The following is an 18,758-nucleotide window of genomic DNA, read 5'->3' as shown; positions in this document are numbered from 1 at the left end:
AGGGAGAGACAGATCCCTCAAAGCTCAGCCTACTGTTTAAGTTTTTTCCTATTTAGCCTTTTCAGAATATTACCATAACACCAGGACTGAAAGCAGGATGAAAAACAAGGGTAACAGCTCAGGGATGTTCTTTTGGTTTTCAGGCCTGCAACCAAGAGTCCTAACGCATGGCTTCAGTTCTGTCCTTCAAGGAGTCCTTCTGGAGAATGATATCTGGCACTGTGTCATAGCCCCTTAGCAAGTCTCAGCGAGGCGAGCAGTCCCCCGGTGACCTGGGGATGTCGATGTGCAAGAGAGCAGAAGAGCCACAGCACCAGAGGCAAAACCACCCCTACAGCTAGTGGGAGACATTGAAAACAGCAAGAGCCAGCTCAGAGGGGTGGGTTGAGCAAGGAGGACAGACCCAGGTTTAATTAGGGCTCTCCTCTGCCACACAATTAAAGTGATCTTTGGAATAGCTAGATAAGAATTTAGTGCACACGATAAAACTTAAACTGTACAATTTCAGTTACAACAGTAGTATGTTAATTTATCTCCTGTTAAGACAGTTAAAACAATGACAAGTGGCTATAACCAGAGAGCAGAAATAGCCCATTTTACGGCCCGACTTACAGATCATTGCTGTAATAGGAGCCTATTAGCTCCAATGGCTTTGGATAAGACCACAGTGGAAATAAAAATGGTGCTGGACAAGAAATACTGCAATGTGATAAATACCTGCATCACAGACCTTGTCAGTTACATCAGTTCTATGTATAGGATAACTTGTGAGAAACTATTTACGTTATAAACCTTCACCAAAATTTAACAAGGAGCCCTTAATCGTTTTTCTTTAATTAAAGCAACAGCTAAAGGCACAACCATTACATTCCCCGGTATTTTACAACAACCATATTGCCAAGGGAAACTCTATGAAATACCCAAAGTGAGCTAGAAGTTGCAGATAAAACAGGAGAAAGATAAATATTTCATTCAAAGCGATGCTTGTAAGAGAACTCGCTCAATGGCACGACGTGAGCCAGACACCGGGCGGCAGGAGATAAGCCAAGATACAGCTCAGGCTCACGGAGATGTTATAAGCAATGCACATATGCTGATTTTAGCCTCCACAGTGGAAGGATGAGTGCAAGAAAACTGTAGTTTCCCCGAAAATATGAGACAGAAGGCAAAGTACCAGAGCTGATAGTTTCAAACACAGCAGGAAAAATCCTATTTCTTTTTTTTTTAATCACTATGCATGAGAAAAAATCGGAGTAAAGGCACAGCAGGCACTGCTATTGAGTGCTAATCACAAGACTGAATTGCTTTGAGTTTGGAGATATAAAAATATTTAATTTCAGCTTATAAAGTTACTATTTTTAAATGTCCCTCAGTTTATCTGTCTGTGCCTTCTGTCTGCTCGCTTCTGCAGAACTTCTCAAGCCAAGCACTCCTCAGACTTTTAAGGCTTGTAAGAATATTAAACTCTGTACAAAGAGCAATTAATACTACTGAGCTCTGCCTGCTTTTAAACTCAGATGGGAAATTACTGGTGTTTATGATGATGAACACGACTGTGGGTTGCTTTCACATCTTCATTCACAGAAACATTCAGCTAAGAAGTTCAGAAAAACAATTTAAAAAAATCCACACAGAGGATAATTTCAATGAGGATATTTAAAAATTCAGGCAACTCCTGAGCTGCAGTTTAAATTTTTTACAAAGACTACCACCAGGAAAATCTTCTCCTGCATGGAAGCGACACTGATGTTTTGCGCCGTGACAAGGAGCGCGCTGGCTCCAAGTGGGGACCGAAGCGCGATGCTGCCCGCAGTGCTGCTCGCCACCAGCACTCACTGCAAAAGCGTGCACGTACCAGACGGGGAAAGGAACTGAATTCATGGTGGCATTAAATACTTAGGCATACTTGCACTGGGGGAGAGGTGGCTAACCTAAAATGCTGACCTTCCAATCAGTGCAGAAGTATTTAAATATACTCAAACAACAACAAAACCAGCAACTGGCATGCTCTTATAAAATAGAAGAGCCAGGTCCATCTCCTAAGCTCACATCATTAAACAGCATTAATGTGTGCTCATTAACAACTCTAGCAAGCTATATTCCCTGACAGAGTACTCCTTCCTTGCAGGAAGGAATCACGTCACAGCTGGGACAGGACTGCATGAGCCAGGCAAGTTATTGCGACACTTCTCCCTCTAGTGTCTTCCTTTGGCCTACATTTCTATGGAATGAGTTTAAATATGATAAATGATAAGAATTTCACCCTTGGCTGGGAATTCAAATTATCATATTGATTAGCTTTGCCACGTATAACGGAAAATATTCACAAAATTGGCAGGCTTTAAAGAATAAAAGTTGTCACCTTGCAGATGCAGAACAGCAAGGCAGGGCAGAGCTAACCGAGTGGCAAAAACAACTTTCTTCTGAACCAAGAAATAAAATCCCAACCTCAGATTATTCTACTGCAATATTTTGAGTATTGACCCATTTCCTGTGCGAAACGTGCCCTCAAATCTCATAGAAAAAAAGTCAATTCCACCGATTTCATTTTCTGAACCACAAGTGCATTTGTTAGGGACAAATTTTATTAGAGAGGAATCTCCAAGTAGCCTGGGAACAGGAGGTGCACAAGCAGGGAGAATTCAGAATGGCTAAACATTCGGTGGGATGTAAAGAACATTAGCTTTGTACAGCGTAACTGAACTCAGAAACCACTTAATTTTCCCCATCTGATAGGCACTTGCATCATACAGGGATAGTGGGGAAAAGCAGATGTCTTTCCCACAGCCGTCACTTGCAGCAAAGAAATGTGCAAAGCTGCGAAAGAAAAATAAGCCTTTTCTTGGGGGATATCCTCCTAGCAGCACCCAGTCAGCTCCCAAAAAACACGGTGCCAAGGAGAACATAGGTTCTGTTCCAGATGGAACGTCTGTGTAGCAGCAACTTGAAATCCAAAATTTTGTGTTTCCACCATGAAGTGGGAAAGTGCAGTTTTTTTCTGACCCTTCCAGTAAGTCTAAGGGTGTACTGCAGCCTGAGGACAGAGTGAATAATAAAGACTAGATGACTTCTAAACACATCAACATTTGGAACATGAAGCCAGTGGTTATGATGGGCTTTTCAGCCACATTTCCCTTTACTTCTCTTTGAAGGACATCTTTTCTGTTGCCCCCAGGGCTGGAACGTGGCACGGAGGGCATGGGGCTGCACATACGGCAGGGGCAGGACGTGCAGGCTGTGCTCTGCATCGTTTCAGACCGACCCTCAACAGCAACACATAAAATTCCTCACAACCAAAATTTTAGCTGAACAGATTAAATACAAATGGGAAATCTCCTTATTGCCTCTCTCAACATCAGCCTCCAACAACTCATTAAACTTAACTGTACAAAACTTTGGAGAAAGGAAATAGCTAATATATGTTGCTTACATGATGCTGAACTGCTGTAATACACAGAGCACATTAAATTTGACATCCTGGGAAAATGAAAATCTATACTCAGGTGTGCATAACTCAGCAAATTGATGAAAAACTTAATTCACAAAAATTATATCTTTAGCTATGATGGAATGTAAGAAAATATACCTCGACCCTGAGATTTTAAGACCAAATATTTTTTTCTGTTTCCAGCTAAGACAATTTATTTACTTGTCATCCTGTTGATTCATTCCTAAGAAATATCATATGCATATATAGAGGAAATAGATTATTTTTTATTTCTAGTACTATAAAAAATGTTTCCAGCTGTCCACAGACTTGGAACAGGGCAGGCAGCATGTGACGGATTAGTGAGCAGAGTGCAGGTGAAATGGTCAAACTTGCATGCCAAAGACGATTTATCATGGGACTTCCACAGCTCTGCAGCACCTCTCTCTCACATGGCTCTTAGCCGTACACCGTTTGCAGTATTTACTTTATCAATATTTTTCACTGCAAACTACCTCCTCTTTTCAAAATCAAAGGGCTGCTCAAGTCACTTTTTCTTTCCTGGTTTCTCTCTGTGCTTACTCACCCCTGCCTGTCCTCTGGGCACTCCCAAGGATCCAGAGTAACGTTTTCACCCATCCCCAGGCAGGATGGATTCTCCATGCGTCTCCCAAGAATGGTCATCGCCAATAAAAAGCAGTAATTAGACAGGGAAAAATTAATTCATAGTGATTTTGATGACTTGCCTTAAATGTTACGTGTCATTTTGTGACAAGAACATGTCATTATGCTTATATATAGCTTAGCACATGTAATATCTAGGGAACACGTTGAAATAAACAGCAGTTAAGTGGTGCCTAATATCAAGTACAGAGATCAGTCTGTAGATTTCTTGTGGGAGCATTACACTAAACCCTAATATTGATGTAAGGTTAAAAGATATTCTAAATCAATTGATATTTAGGGCTGCACCACTGTTAGTGTGTCTGGGTAATGCAAAACCCTTGTTAACCCTCATGTATGGATCTTTAACTTGAAAACGTTACCTCAATTTGATACTAGGAGAAGACATTTAGTATTATCAGCAGTCTTTTAGGCTACTAAGAAACAGCCATATAGCGTATTTTCATCTTGAATAGCACGGGCTGGAACCCAACACATAAACTAATCAACTTCTGTTATTTTCAGTGGAATACATTAACACCGGCAGAGAACCTAACTCTATAGGGAACACAATAGTTTTGGGAAAAAAGGAAATAATTTTCTCTATTTCATTATGTTTTGTCTTGATTCTTCATTTAGATCACAAGAGTTCAGCTTTGCCTGGAAAAGTTAACCCTGACATAGCTGTAACCATAAAGGAGAAAATGCTGTAGATCAGGCAATGGAAAGCCATGAGGGAAGGGCCAGTCTTAGTGGTTATCAGCACAGAAAGGGGCAGATGGTTTGGTTTCATTCTTTCTGCCCTCTCTTATTCCACCCATCCCCTTCCCTGTGATGAGCTGGGCACAGTGAGGATGCTCACTGCCCTCAGCTGCCCCATCAGTCACTCCTTCTGCCACTCGTTTGCCCCTGGTACTTTTGATTTCTCCTCAGGGGAACAGCAGCCTACCTGCAGTTCTTGCTGATCCATAGGGGGCTGGAAGGACTCAGAGGAGGAATGACTTCATTGTGCCACCCCAGTTTTCTTTTAGGGTCTCCAGGTATTTGCTATTTTCCCTCCCTGGCTGTGTTTGAGATCTGCAGCACACCCTACCTCCTCTGCTGCTTCACGTGGTGTTTACACTTCCCAGCCTCTGAAGAGGATTTAAATTATTTCCTGTTTCTTTAGTCTGGGATGTGGTCACCCGGCTGTCTCTGATGCTTCCACTCCAGTAAATACCATTATGGTTTAATGACCCTCTATCATCCCTCTCTTGAGGGCAGATAGTGAGTCCGCACACACGGAGACAGCTAAAGATACACAGCTTCATCAAATCTCCTCAAATCCATAATTTATACACAGGGAAAATCACCAGCCATCTAACCTGATTAGGTTCTCATGCCCCGCTTGCAAGAGATAGAGATATTTCGAGAACTATTCGTAAAATCAGTGAGAGGTGAACCAGGCACCTGCCTTATAAAGGGAACTGTACCTGAAACAATCAGATGAGACTTGAGGTCCTCGGGAATCTCAGCTGTGCCTAAATGTCTTTCTGTGGAAGAGCTAATATGGTGTGGAGCCTTTTGCTCTGTAACACAAACCTGATTTTATTAACTTTTTTTCTAAATTGTGTTGAAAACATCTCAAGCATTTTAGAAACAAATCCTTCGCTTTGAGGACGACTGGACCAAATGCTGAACTTCATAATTTAAGGCCTACAACAAACTCATCATTATGAAGGTACCATGATTCATTGGTGAAGCCAGGTCTCCTGCCCTTTTAACTAAGGATAGAAGCTTTGTGTGTAAACCAGAAACTGCATTTGTCAGGATAAGAAGATACGTGAAACTTTGCATGTTTAAATATACACACTGCGCTTGCAGTGTTTTTAAAATCAATAGTGCCTGAACTCCACAGTTCATGTCATTTTCAACTCAATTCATAACATTTTTTCAACACACAAGAAAGTATTATTGCAGCTGAATACAGAATACCGTACGTTTGACTTACTTTGTACTATGCTCTTAAAGACAACATCTTGCATGAAAGGGAAAGCCCTGCAATATTCCTAGCACCACTGCAAGGCACGCTGCTGATTCTGCACAGCTCAGCAACTCTCCTGTCGCCTTCCCTCCAATGTCATTTCTGAATGCCCCCAGACAGTTGTGGGACTTGGTATTAACTGCAACTGCAGTTGCTCCATTTTACTTGAACAAAGAATTAGAAAACTCTTTGTAGGCTTTATCCAGTCTTTCACACATTAGACCAGTTCTGTCCCACAAACAACTTGCAGGTGACTACATCAGACAGTCTCAAGTCAATGTTCCAGATAGAAATCTAGGTCTGTGTATTAGCTTCATCCCATATTTCACACTATAGCCCATAAAGATGAAAACTGCAGAAAACCAAGTTTTATAACACCTGCTATCACAAATGCAACATCTGACACATCCACTCAAATTTAGTTATTGACTAGTATTTCATAGTCCAGAAGATCTGAAAGGGAATAGTTTTATCATCACTACAGCTAACTAGTAGCCTTGCGTAGTATTAACCTTGCATACAGCAACCAGAGACATTTTGTTAACTACCTGCAACACTGAGACACTGATTGGGCTCCGATTCCTCAGCTGGGAGTCTGAAGCCCAAGGTGTGGTGCAAAGAAAGGTCTCCACTCAACACATCTACCTACCTATGGCCATGCAGTCATAATCTGTGCACAGAAATGTCCTCATTTGTTAGGACCCCACTTTTCCCTTATAGCCATAAGGGTAAGTTGCCATGCCAAACCTACTTTGTGTATGTAATTTCATGTCATTTACTGAAATCTACCAATCAAGTAACTCCACAGAAAAAAAAGCAAAGATCAGTACCATCCCAGTACCCTTCTAGGCTGAACATTGCCACTTACTACAAAACACTATTTTTTTTTTTAGCTTATGCAGAGATTTTATTAACATGCTTAGGCATCAACAGCAGCTAAATGCGACTTTTAAATCTCTCTTCGTGCTATGAACTACTCAAGTTCCATAATCATTCATACAGTAACTTACCGGTGCATGTGACAGCTGTTCCCAAATTCCTCCCCATGGTCTTACACTTGATATTTTTCCACGTCCAGCACATCTTCCCTCCTCAGCATGAAGCTGTTTCTCTGTTTCATTTGACCACAGTCCTCTTAAATATCTACTGCCTTATTTACATTTCTTTTGCAGAGCACTTGAATTTCATTCCCCCGATATAGGGTTTCCTTCTGGCAAGCCTTAAATTTGTCTTCTTTAGTCCGTTTGCCAACTGCCTGGGCTAGTCAGCTTCTGTAAATTCTGCCATCTCCTTTAAAGTCTACAACACTGCATTTTATACCTTGCCATAAGACATACTTTATTTCTTCAGTATCCTTCTGACGCTATCCTCTCAACATTAAATCACTGGTTTTCCCTACCCAAAACCAGGCTGATACTGGTGCAGCCCATGGCTTTATAGGCAAAACTACTTTATAGGTTCCTTGAGAATACGTATCTTTTAATTGTAGTGAAACAGAGCTCTAACAAAGGCTTTCTGTGCAATAAATACAGGCAGGGCTTACCTGTGATTTACAGCTTGCCTCCTACCATACAATAAAGCTGTCTGGTGCGCCATCTGAACTATTAACTAAGCAGCATTGAGCTGAACATTCAAAAATCCTCTGATTCATTGGTTCAAAGCCAAATGTATGATGTCGAAGTCAATACATAAAATTGCAGCTAAGGAATTAACAGCTTACAGAAATCAAAGATCCCTGTCACCTCCACACTCCGCACAGCAGAGCCCGGGTAGCTGAAGGTATGCTTTGCTTTAACACGGATATACATTTCTTAGGGAAAAAGACTGCAGTAAAATAGGGCAGATCTCACATCAGTGCTTTCTCTTAGCTGACTCCTTCAGCTCATTTATTGATACTTTGAAACCCAAAAGCAATAGGACTTTCACTCAGCTCATAAAAACTTAACTATTTCATGGTTCAACGTTATTCCATATAAGCTTAATCAGAAGTGACATCAAAAGTAAACTAAAGCAAAGAAAACTTGAAACGATATCTGTCGCTGGACAGTAAAAGATTCAAATGACGTGCAATAAAGCCTTTAAAGCATACAGAAAACACTGCTTCCCTATTACTCCCCAGTAACTCAAGAGTACCAGTGATTACTCAGTGCATTCTTTAAAGAAACCTCTTGTTAAATCATTTTTACTTTACTTTTGAGTACAAAACCGATCATTTCACACTTTATTCCACCTGCTGGGTGCTCCCACCCAACTCTCTCCCCTTTTCAATTTCTGCACCTGTAGAAGAAGAGCACCAGCACGACGAACCCCACACCAGGCATCGGAGACGTGTGATCGCTCACTGGAGACGGCAGAGCTTTATGCAATGAATGCTGAAGCATTCACTGAACTCCAGGCCTGTAAAAGCATTTTCTTTCAGGAAAAAGGAGCCGTGTGCCTACATCACACTCACATTTCCATACTTTGCCTAATTTGATGTCTCGCTCTATGTAAGAGCAGACAAGCCACTCCTTCCCTGGATCTTGCCATGCTGCCAGCAAGAGCAGTTGTGGTCTTGTTGCTAACAGCACTGCTGTCACCAGGTTTCTCTCCCAATTCCTCATTGTCCCTAGCACACTTTTATGCAGTTTCAGATCCAATCCAAACTGGCTTTCAAATGTGCTTGTACGTGCTGGGTTTGCTAAGAGCTTCGTGAGCCACCATGTGCCCAGCACACGGAGCACTGTCGAGGGATTCAAATGGTGTTTTCAATAAAGCCAGGCTGTTTCACAAGGGGGTTGCAACTGCTTTACTCCAAGGTTTTCAATCATCTTTAAACTTTTTCCTCCACACACAACAGCACAAGGCTACAACAATTCATTATTTTTGTTCTTTAGCTAACCAGGAAGGGAGGAGATATTACCCTATAGCTCATTCTAGCATCAAAACCAACTTGGATTCCCTGTTGAAAGTAAAGCAAGGTGAAGTGATGGATAGAAAAAAAGAGTATTCAGAACTCAAACTATTTATAGTGGCAAAATGATACAAGTAATTCTGCTAGATAAGCCTGGCAATAGGGTCATTTCACTATCAAGATGAGAAACTTATAATGTAAAAGCAAGACCTCTGCATGAGTTTATTTTTGTGCTATTAAAGGGAAAGGTACATACTTTCCAAAGCCTGACACATTACTAAGTATGCTGTTTCTTTTGCTAATGTGATGCATGTTGAAGCAGTACCACACTTTTTTTTCCCGCATCTGCTTATAATCGTTACAGAAATGCTGAAATTACAACATTCCTAAGGAAATACATTATCATCATAATGTTCACATCAGCCCTTTCACAACTGGCACTCATCGGGGATGCCTTTTATTCTGAAATGAGGGCAAGTTCTTCTTTCAATTAAGAAAAAATGCTGAAAACAAGAAACCTAAACATACTTATTGCACATGCTTAATTTGAGCTTACATTTTCCCATGAAAGCAGGAAGATTCATAATGAAACCCCAGCGTACCTTTGAAGGGTAAGATGCTAATTCCTTGGGGTATGGACCTAATATGCACTGATATTTCGTCATCTCTTCTTGCCGTATGTTACACTTGTATTATTCTTCTCCCTTTTACTCCTTGGCTGCAGAAATACCCCGAGTACATGGGTAATCCACTATTGCTGCTTTTTTCCTATGCTGTTCTCCTCCGACAAACCTAACGAGAATATCCTCTGTCCTCGCTAGTGAGACACTTCCATACTTCACAGCCTGTGGTTTTCTCTGCTTTGGGACTTTTTGCTTATTCAGGAAAAAAGAAGGTAGTTGTTTTTTTGTACGTACCACCCGCACCACAGAACATGCGACTCCTGCACCTGCTCTGGCCCTCAAATAACAGCAGTTCTTTGTGACTTCAGAGCACTCCTGGGCTTTGAGCTCTAACCCGAAAAAAAGCAAAGTCCAAGGACAGCATATTTAAACCAGTGTGCTACAAAAGTATATACAATTAGAGCGGCATTTCCTAACATGCTGCCATGCCCTCAAATCCATACACCTGGATACAGGCTGTTATCAATCTAAAATGTCACTATGACTCAGAAACCGCTTGGCCTTGCAAAAATCACAGCAGTACCCAAATGTGAGGTTAGTATTCGAGGTATTATTGACTCCTGCTCTTGGCCAAACATACTTTGGCAGAGCGAGGTGAGGATCAGTGCAAATATGAAGTAAGCAGATGGGAACAGCCCAGCCCTCAGCCACTGCAGAAGTGCAGTGCCAACTCCTTCTGCACAGCATTAGCTTAACGCATCTTTATAAGGAATTTAAGTCGCTCCGAGTTTACAGTGATAGTAAGTATTTGCAAGACCAAAAGCAAATGGCTAATTTTTCATGCAACTCTAATTTCAGCCTTTGTAATCCTCCTAGAAAGCACAGTGAGGTCTCCCTGAGCAAAGCGCAGGCTTCTCTTAATTCACTTCTCAACATTTAAATGAAGCAAATCAATGCTGCTGACATTCTGTCAATGAGCCACAGACAAACCAAAAAGTTTTAAGCCCAGTGCAAGGTATCAGATACTTCGCTTTCCCACACCCTCCATCCCAGCTCCGTGCAGATCACACAGCTGATGGCTGCAGCAAACAGCTGTTATCTCAACAAGTAATTTCTACATCCTAGCACAGCATGCAACAGACAAAAATTCTGCTTGTACTAAATAATTTGTCCTACTTTTCTCCCTGATACACCTGCCTGAATGGCTCAGGCTTGCTCTTAGAGAGTTTTATTGACACTTGGCTCTGTGGCCACACAGCGCTACCCTATGCAACAAAATCTTTAACTATTACAGAAAGCATTTGGTCTAAAGAACAGATACCGTGCTTTAATTAATCAATTATATGCTTGGAAGAAAAAAAAAAGGCAAAGGAAAGAGCAAGCTCTGAGCACTGCTCCGTCTCACCAGTTTGATCTGTCTGTGAGCAGCAGGACAGAGGCTGGAGGCAGCCGGCAGAGCCACATCCAGGACAGCCCGTGCTGGCAGGACCATGCAGCGCACCGCCGTGCCGCCCGCTCCTGCTGCAGCGCGGCTGAACCGGGCTCCGCAGCACCAGTAGGGACACAGCCTCACAGCTCTGTCCCTGGGGACCCCAAGGAGCAGCCTCATGGTGCCAGCTGCACCCTGCAAGCCAGCCCATCCGCTGCTCTCCACCTTTTAAAATTCAGAGGGGGAAAAAAAAGCAACCACACACAACACATGTACTTGCTCACAGGCCGCAGCGAGGGCTATAGCCTGCTGTGCCCACGGCGAGATGATTATAGAAACCCCTAAAATTGACTGAGATGCAGGCCAGCAAGCCCGAGCCACAGCTCTGCCGCCCATTCGTCATGCCCAGGCTGCACCCGCTGGCTCATCGCCCTGCTGCCCTCTGCCCAAGCTCCTTCCCTTCTCTGCTGGGTTAATTTTTGGGGAGCAGCCTTCCTGAAGTCTCCCCCTCAAAGGCACTAACAGAAAATACCTTCATGTATCATTACAATAATTCATTTCTCTTTTTTTTTTTTTTTTTAAATTTCTGTAAGGGCAGCTATGTAGCTGCATCTTTCTCCTGTATCTACTGCAGGTTTATTGCTTTATACATGTTTTATTTAAGCATCAAATCCAGTAGCTCCTAAGGTCAATGTAACAAGCATGTAATTTCCACATTTATTATTAAGTAAACAGATTCCTTCCCCATGGCCACTTATGAATCAGTAAAGACTGCAACTGAACCTTCTAAACACAGTCCATGGCACAAACCGCTGTATTAGAAGTGTAATAACTGCACAAACACATACAACAAATGGATGCTGAGAAATATTTACAGAAAAGTAGGAAGTAGATTTGCTGCAGGGCAATACCTGGAGGACACCTGCAGCACTTGACCCCAAGTCTGTGGATGCCCAAGGACGCAGATCCCAAGCTCCATCCAACCCCTCCCTGGTGGCTGGTGGAAGCAGGGCCATCCGTGTTTATGGAAACAACTTCCAGGGCTTGAGCAAAAGCTGTATTTCCTTAATGCAATTATTTACTACAGTAAACCAGAGCCTTGAGATACAGGAAAAGATTGGGACTAAGACTGTCAAATGGGCAATGGACCAGCATCTAGCTTCCATACAATATGCATAGCCAGTGTGTTGCCTGGGATTTATTGCATATCAAATTCTTTGTAATGTAGACTAGAATACATGTTTCAATTTTGTTTGCATGTCAATTATATATTTCTGCATTCAGTTATTATAACGTAAAAATTATATTATTCCATTTAAAAAAATAATATTCTGAAACTGCACCTTTTGAGGAGATAACCATGCTTTTATTATAACTTTATGTAAATTGCCATAGATCCATTGAATTCAATTAACTGAACTGAATTCCAATTTACGGAGAAGCCTAGTCCAATACTTCTAAAACTACATTTTTTAAACTTTTTTAATTGACCAGTGCTTACAAATCTGTCATTTCTACTTCCCCTATTGTTACACAGCTGTCAGTATACATATTTCACAGAAACTGAGATGCACACAAAAACAGGTTAAGGAACTTTTAAGTGCCAGCCATATTAACAAATAGATCCCATGAACAAACAAAAATATTCTAAATATTTATTCATTAATAAAATGAAAATAAAGTCTTTAATTGCCTTTAAGTTCCATTCAGTCTTTGTCTCCTTAGCAATCATGTAGACTTTTCTTTTTTAATTGTTCTTTGGGTTGGATTCACTCTAGTGCCCTGTGACTTGTGTTTGTTTCTAAATGCTGGTGGCAATTAGCAAACAATTCCCTCTAGTTCTGCTCATCCCTGATGGGATGTATTCCCTTGGAGACAGGCCATCAGAGAAAGGAAGGCTTGTAACTTTACATTGTATGATGTCTCAATGATTTGTTCAAAGTGGAATGCGTTGCAATAAAGCAAACACAATTACCGAAAAGAAAGCATATATTCATTATTAAATCATTCCACACATACAGAAAGACCAACATAACTGTAGCAGATAGATCCTGGGCAACAGAGCACTATCAGATTGGGCAATATGGGATACGAACAGCAAAATCTTGCTGTTAGTCTGCAAGGACTAGTAAACAGAGCCTTCAGCTGGTCTACCTTGAGTGCTGGGATGAAAATACCATAGGTATAAATCTGGGCTCTCAGAAAGCTGCTTTACAGCAAAGGCCACTGTCCTTAGATATTTATTTTTAAAAATTATGAATTTATTTATTCACCCATTTTCTTATCACAGCCCACCCCAGGGAATTACTGTACTGTCTATATGAGGTGATGGCTCATTTCATCCTGGTCTCATCCTGTATAAGACAAGAAGGTATAAAGACATAGAGCATGCAAACAGGAGGATAAGATACTTGCAGAAAATTGAGCACTTTTTATGGCAATAATGGATTTAAAATCAGATTTTAAAAGCAAAAGGAGACAAAAGCTTTTTGCAATGCTATGATACACAAGCACCTTATGATATATAAATATATTTTCTAAGTGAAGGCTCTACCACGTATCACTTCAGCTTGGCGAAGCTGAGGATGCGGAAAAAGGAACAACTCAAGCGTCAGATTCCCTTCTAGATTTTTTTTTTTTGTATATGCCATTAAGGAATTACTTTTTAGGAGCACCATATGCAGAAAAACATTCAAAGTACAATCCTTATTGTTTTTATGGTTTAGCTAAGTCATCCCCAGTAAACAAGAGAAGTAAAGAATAACTTTAATTACTCAACTTCAGCAAGTTCTCCCATAAAAGATGAGAGCTATCAACTGAAAGTATAAGCTGTATGATTAAAAAAAATCATACTGCAAGATCCACAGAAAAGCACTTAGGTTTAGAATAAGTAGGAAAATTACCCTATGTGTTATTTCAGACTCTATAAAGATGACGGTCATGAAAGGGTAGATTTATTTTCTCTTACATCTTTGATGACTTACCAAATGGATCAAAGTCATCAAAGACAGAATAGTGATGCTTGGCAACACTCATTCTTTTAATGCTATCCATATTTTTCTTCCATTAAGACTTGAACAAACAACATTTCTAAGATTATCAGTAAATATTAAACAGTTAGGATAACCTGTTCATCATCCCACCAAGACAGAAGTGTATATTTTCAATCTGCAAATGTTCAATTCGTTAACTGGAAAATAATCTGCAAACCAAAACAAAGCTGCATGCCAAACAAAAGCTAATGTAAGTCAGCAAGCCTCAAGATGTCAATGCTAAGATGAATGGCTTGTCCCTTTTGTATTTGTTTTTTTATCTACAATTTCCAAACTACTAACAGAGATGGTGCCCACACTCAATTTAAACAATATTGTGACAGTGAGTTGTTTCCATCATTCCTAAAAGCCACTTCTACTGAAGCTGAAGTTAATGAGCTCATATCAAAGGTAGGTTTTATGCTGCCTCCCACATACTCTGTAATTGTGTATGAAAGGAATGTCACTATGCTATGGAATTACTCTTGCTCATTTTCTCAAGCAAACAAGACCTTGAATTGCTAATTGTTAAGACCATGCATTTTAGATAATTGCTGATTACGGTATTTGAAGTATAAGTGATTGTTAAATGTGCTGTTTGGCTAATGCCCAGAAAGCCAATGTGATATCATGGATAATTATAGACAGTTTAATTGCTTTGGGTCTTTTAATTGTCAAAGTACACGGATGATGAGAGACCAGATGAAACTGAAAGGGTCAGCTGAGCAAAGGTGGTGTCCAAAACTGAATGCCATGAGCTGACCCTCTGTGTTTTGCACTCACTGTTTAGGGAAGAAAGTAGAATAAAAGGACAACGTCATTTTAAACAGAAAGATCTAACCAGTCCTACCTGTACAGTTAGTCTTCACTTGTGAGAAATTCCTCTGTTACCTGCCAAAAGCTGCCTCCTATTTTCTTTTCAGCCACATATATGTTCTGCAAATATGCATTCCTGATGAGACATTGCCACTTGTATTACCTAACTTTCTTTTGGTGAGCTGTCATTTATTCTGGTAGGAAGGGTTCCTAAGAAGAACGGGTTTGAGTCATGGCTGTGGTTAGATGTAGAAAAGCAAGAACCCACCGTTTTCGTACATCCAAATTTTCCTAGATGGTAATGAGACTTGAGAAAGAATTACAGATTTTGGCTCATGAAGCAAGTCCAGCCAGCAGATGGAGTGAAACAGCCTTTGTGATGTGGAGAACTTGATTCCAGCATTCATGACAATTCATGAATCTCCACCCCCCAAAATGTAAAATGTAGTGTTTATGAAATAAGTCATGTTGGCAGCTGTGAAAATACAAGTCCTCCTTTTACCCACAGAGAGGTAACAGTGCAAAATTAAGCCATACAAATGTTGGCAGACATCAGATATTTAGTTTTTAAAACTTCACAATGACATTTTTATTTAAGGAATAAGTGGTCAAATTACATCATCCCTGATGACATTAAAAATGATTGTGTTACTCAGAATGAGTCCATTGGAAGTTCTTGCTACTGCTAGTTCCAATCTTGCAATATTTTTGCTATAACATCACTGTAATCACTTCATTATAGGAGTTACTTTTTAGGAAGATAGTAAAAAGATGTTGCATTTCCAGGTCTTGAAGTATGAAGAATCTGTTCTTTTTAGAGGTTAGATCTCCCTGTGACTTCGTTTCTACTCTTAAAAGATAGGCTTATCCACCTTTTCTACTACCAGATTTAATTCTAGCATCTCTAAATTCAAGATGTTAGCAGTACTGCAGTAAATGTACCCAACAGGACGCATGCAAAAAGACAACTGAAGTATTCTAGCATAGCATCCAGCCAAGATGTCCTCACATGGGTTAAAGGATCACTAAGTGGGGGCTTGGTGCTCTCCTGCTCAGGGACACATTCCCCCCTGGCATTCCTGCTGGAATGTCCCTTCCTTTGGCATTTCTTATCTCACTGCATGTCTGATAAGTCAAGGAATTTTGGAATATTGTGTTCTGGGAAGAAAACATCAAAGAAAGGGGAACAAAGAGTTGTCCTACTTCAAAAAATCCTAGGAGAGTTTAAAGTACAGTAAACGTATGACTTTTTAAAATCAGTGTTTCCCAAATGCCTGAATTATCTCCAGCTATGATGAATTATGTCTTGCCACCCTTTCACTGAAAATATCCAAGCAACAGACCTGTCACCACCCCCTCGAGATAACATCCTTCAGTTCTGCAAATCCTCCTCAGAAAACTTTATCCATTGTCATGTTTTCTTAATTACGTTTTCACCTCTCGCTCAGTTATACTCCTCTTTGTATGAGTCTAAATGGCTGTTTTTCCATCTAGCAGCTTTTCTCTGATGGTTCTTGTCCTTTTGATTCTCAAAGGGGCTGCAATTCCCTGCTTAGTTTTGCCTGTGAAATCCTGGAAGATCATGGGGTTTCGCAGGTGTAACTAAGAAGAATTCATCCTGCGGATTCTTTATTACTGATGGAAATGTACAAGCCAGAAAGATCACAGCTTGAGCTTCAGAGCTCACATAGTGTTGGCAAAGCTAGCAGCTAGGAGAATGAAAAATACCTTTTCCTTGTAAACTGAACAGATTGAGGAACAATAAAGCATGAAATCACACACTGTACCACTTACAGAAAATCCTTAGAAGCACATTTTGATATAAAATACAATATAGCTATTTTTCAATTGTCCTGGCTTGGACATTTTGTTTACAGCCGATGATACATAAAAGACTCTGAGCTTTGTTTACTTTGCCTGCAAAGCTAAAATTCTCTTCTTCATATTAAAGCAGATTTCCTATGGAAGCACCGGTACTTCAGGCCTGATGACGGAAAGACAGGCTCCATACAGTTGTTAGAAACATTATTTGGAGATGAAAAGAAGGTACGGTCAACGTTGTAGGCTTGGGTCGACCTTGACCCACCTGCATCTGAATTGCTCAGTTCTCAGACCCAGACCTCAGCCTCTTGACTCTGAATTTTGAAAACCCTTTGCCACCCCAGGATCGGCAGCTTGTCTGTACAAGTTGAAAGCTTAAACGTAGCATATTTCAGGTATCTCCAAGCTGCTTTTGCTGTGAATTTTCACAGCTTTTTTCCAAATACACTTACCCTTAGACACCACCTACTTCCCAACCTCAGCAGAGCTCATCTTCCACTTTGCAGGTTGTCAAGTGACTACTCAGAGACTTGAAAAAAACAGTCTCTGCAGAGTTTTAATATAAATGTTAGTGGGTAGCTAAGAATTAGTAATGGTCTATGGTTATGCAAAAGAATGAGAATTAACCCCTTACTGAGACTGCAAGCCTCCTAAAACCTTGCTCCTCTAGGTCGTTTCCTGTTCACTGCCACTTACCTAGCCATAGTTTGTACAGGCACTATGTCTGTTAAAACAGCAATTCGTTATAAAAATGGGCAGAACTGATGCTACATTTGGGCAGAGTTGGTGAACAGGACTCTGTGACAATATCTGGACAGTAAGTCTACTTCTACCATCCACTACTAGTAGTACTGGCCTATTCCAGAAACAGTCACCCAACCTGTGTGCACCTTCAACGCTGTTTTTTTCAAGCCTGAAGTTGAATACAGGACCACAATTTTTTTTTTTTCTATTCATAAAGCTGAGTGCAACATCTCTGGATATAAACAGGCTGATGAGAGGGATTAAAAAAAAAAACATAAAAAGCAAACATACAATATAGAACCAGAGAAGCTACATGAAAATCTTGCATTAATTTACTACAAAGGAAAATGTAGGAGCTGAGTACTACTGTTTGGGTAGGTCAAGTGCAATGTAATTAGCACAAAAGTTAACAAATACTGTGACCTATGTGACACTTCAAATTAATGTATTTAATCTGCATTTAGGTAAAGAAATTAAGAGATCTATTCTTCACAGTGTGCTGAATAGGAATAAAAACAGTCAGTGGAAAAAATTAGTTTGGCAGAAAGTGCCTATCACTGGTAACAGAAAGATGGGAGGGAAGGTAATATCAGCGTAAATGAAAAGCAGAAAAATACATCTTCTGGAAAAAACATGTGGGGCAAGCAAACCAACCACCCAAGTCCTAAACAATCCACAACCTAAAAACCTAACTTATTTTGAGATTTTACTTAAAAATACTTTCCCTAATGTCACAAAGTCCCCGAATGGCAATATGTACCTAATTAATCGAAAAAAATCATTGAAAACATTTAAGTTCATCAAGTGACTAATGCCCATTTGATAGGAGCATAGCACACCTGCAATAATTACCAGGAAGATATTAGCGAGCCTTTTCTATGCTCTGATGGCTTCATGGAGCATCAGTTTAGTGCACCAAAGTGCATGTAACAGAGTGAATTCCCCAGTGTTTTCTGCAGACAGCCAATTACAAGCTACCTGCACACTCGATGTTTTTGACCTTGCCCATAACAATGCCTGAACTGATGCACCGAGGCACTTCCAAGGGAGAAAATTTTTCAACAACCTATCCAACACTCAACCCTCGAAAGAGCATGCAAACATTAATATGGTAAGGAGCATTAGGAAATTTACACTAGATTATTTTAATTAATCCCTTAAACCTATACTCTTTAATTTAAATTCTTCTATCCCATTTACCCTCACTGTACTAGAAATTAAGAATGGGAAGGTATCAAATAATTTCTTTAAATGCGAAAAGCCCCTGCAGAGTGAAATTTACTTCTG

The 18,758-nt window shown here is 40.4% G+C and overlaps 1 protein-coding gene across 7 annotated transcripts in view; it reads right to left on the bottom strand.

Moving 5' to 3' along the window:
* The window catches only part of CNTN4 (contactin 4), a 301,419-nt gene that overhangs the window by 160,458 nt on the left and 122,203 nt on the right, over window positions 1–18,758 (bottom strand). Inside the window, exon 1 of one of the 7 annotated variants that reach the window (XM_040568782.1) lies at window positions 11,035–11,053. The exons of 5 other annotated variants lie outside the window; for them this stretch is intronic. The gene's annotated coding sequence lies outside the window, so the exon portion shown is untranslated. Of the gene's footprint in view, window positions 1–8,390; window positions 8,512–11,034; window positions 11,054–18,758 lie in introns of those variants that run through there. One more of the 7 variants, XM_040568780.1, reaches the window with a different exon arrangement.

The sequence above is a fragment of the Cygnus olor genome, chromosome 10 (assembly GCF_009769625.2).
Source record: "Cygnus olor isolate bCygOlo1 chromosome 10, bCygOlo1.pri.v2, whole genome shotgun sequence".
Taxonomy (NCBI): Eukaryota; Metazoa; Chordata; class Aves; order Anseriformes; family Anatidae; genus Cygnus; species Cygnus olor.
Note: the sequence above shows the minus strand (reverse complement) of the source record. Positions and strands in the feature narration are given on the sequence as shown.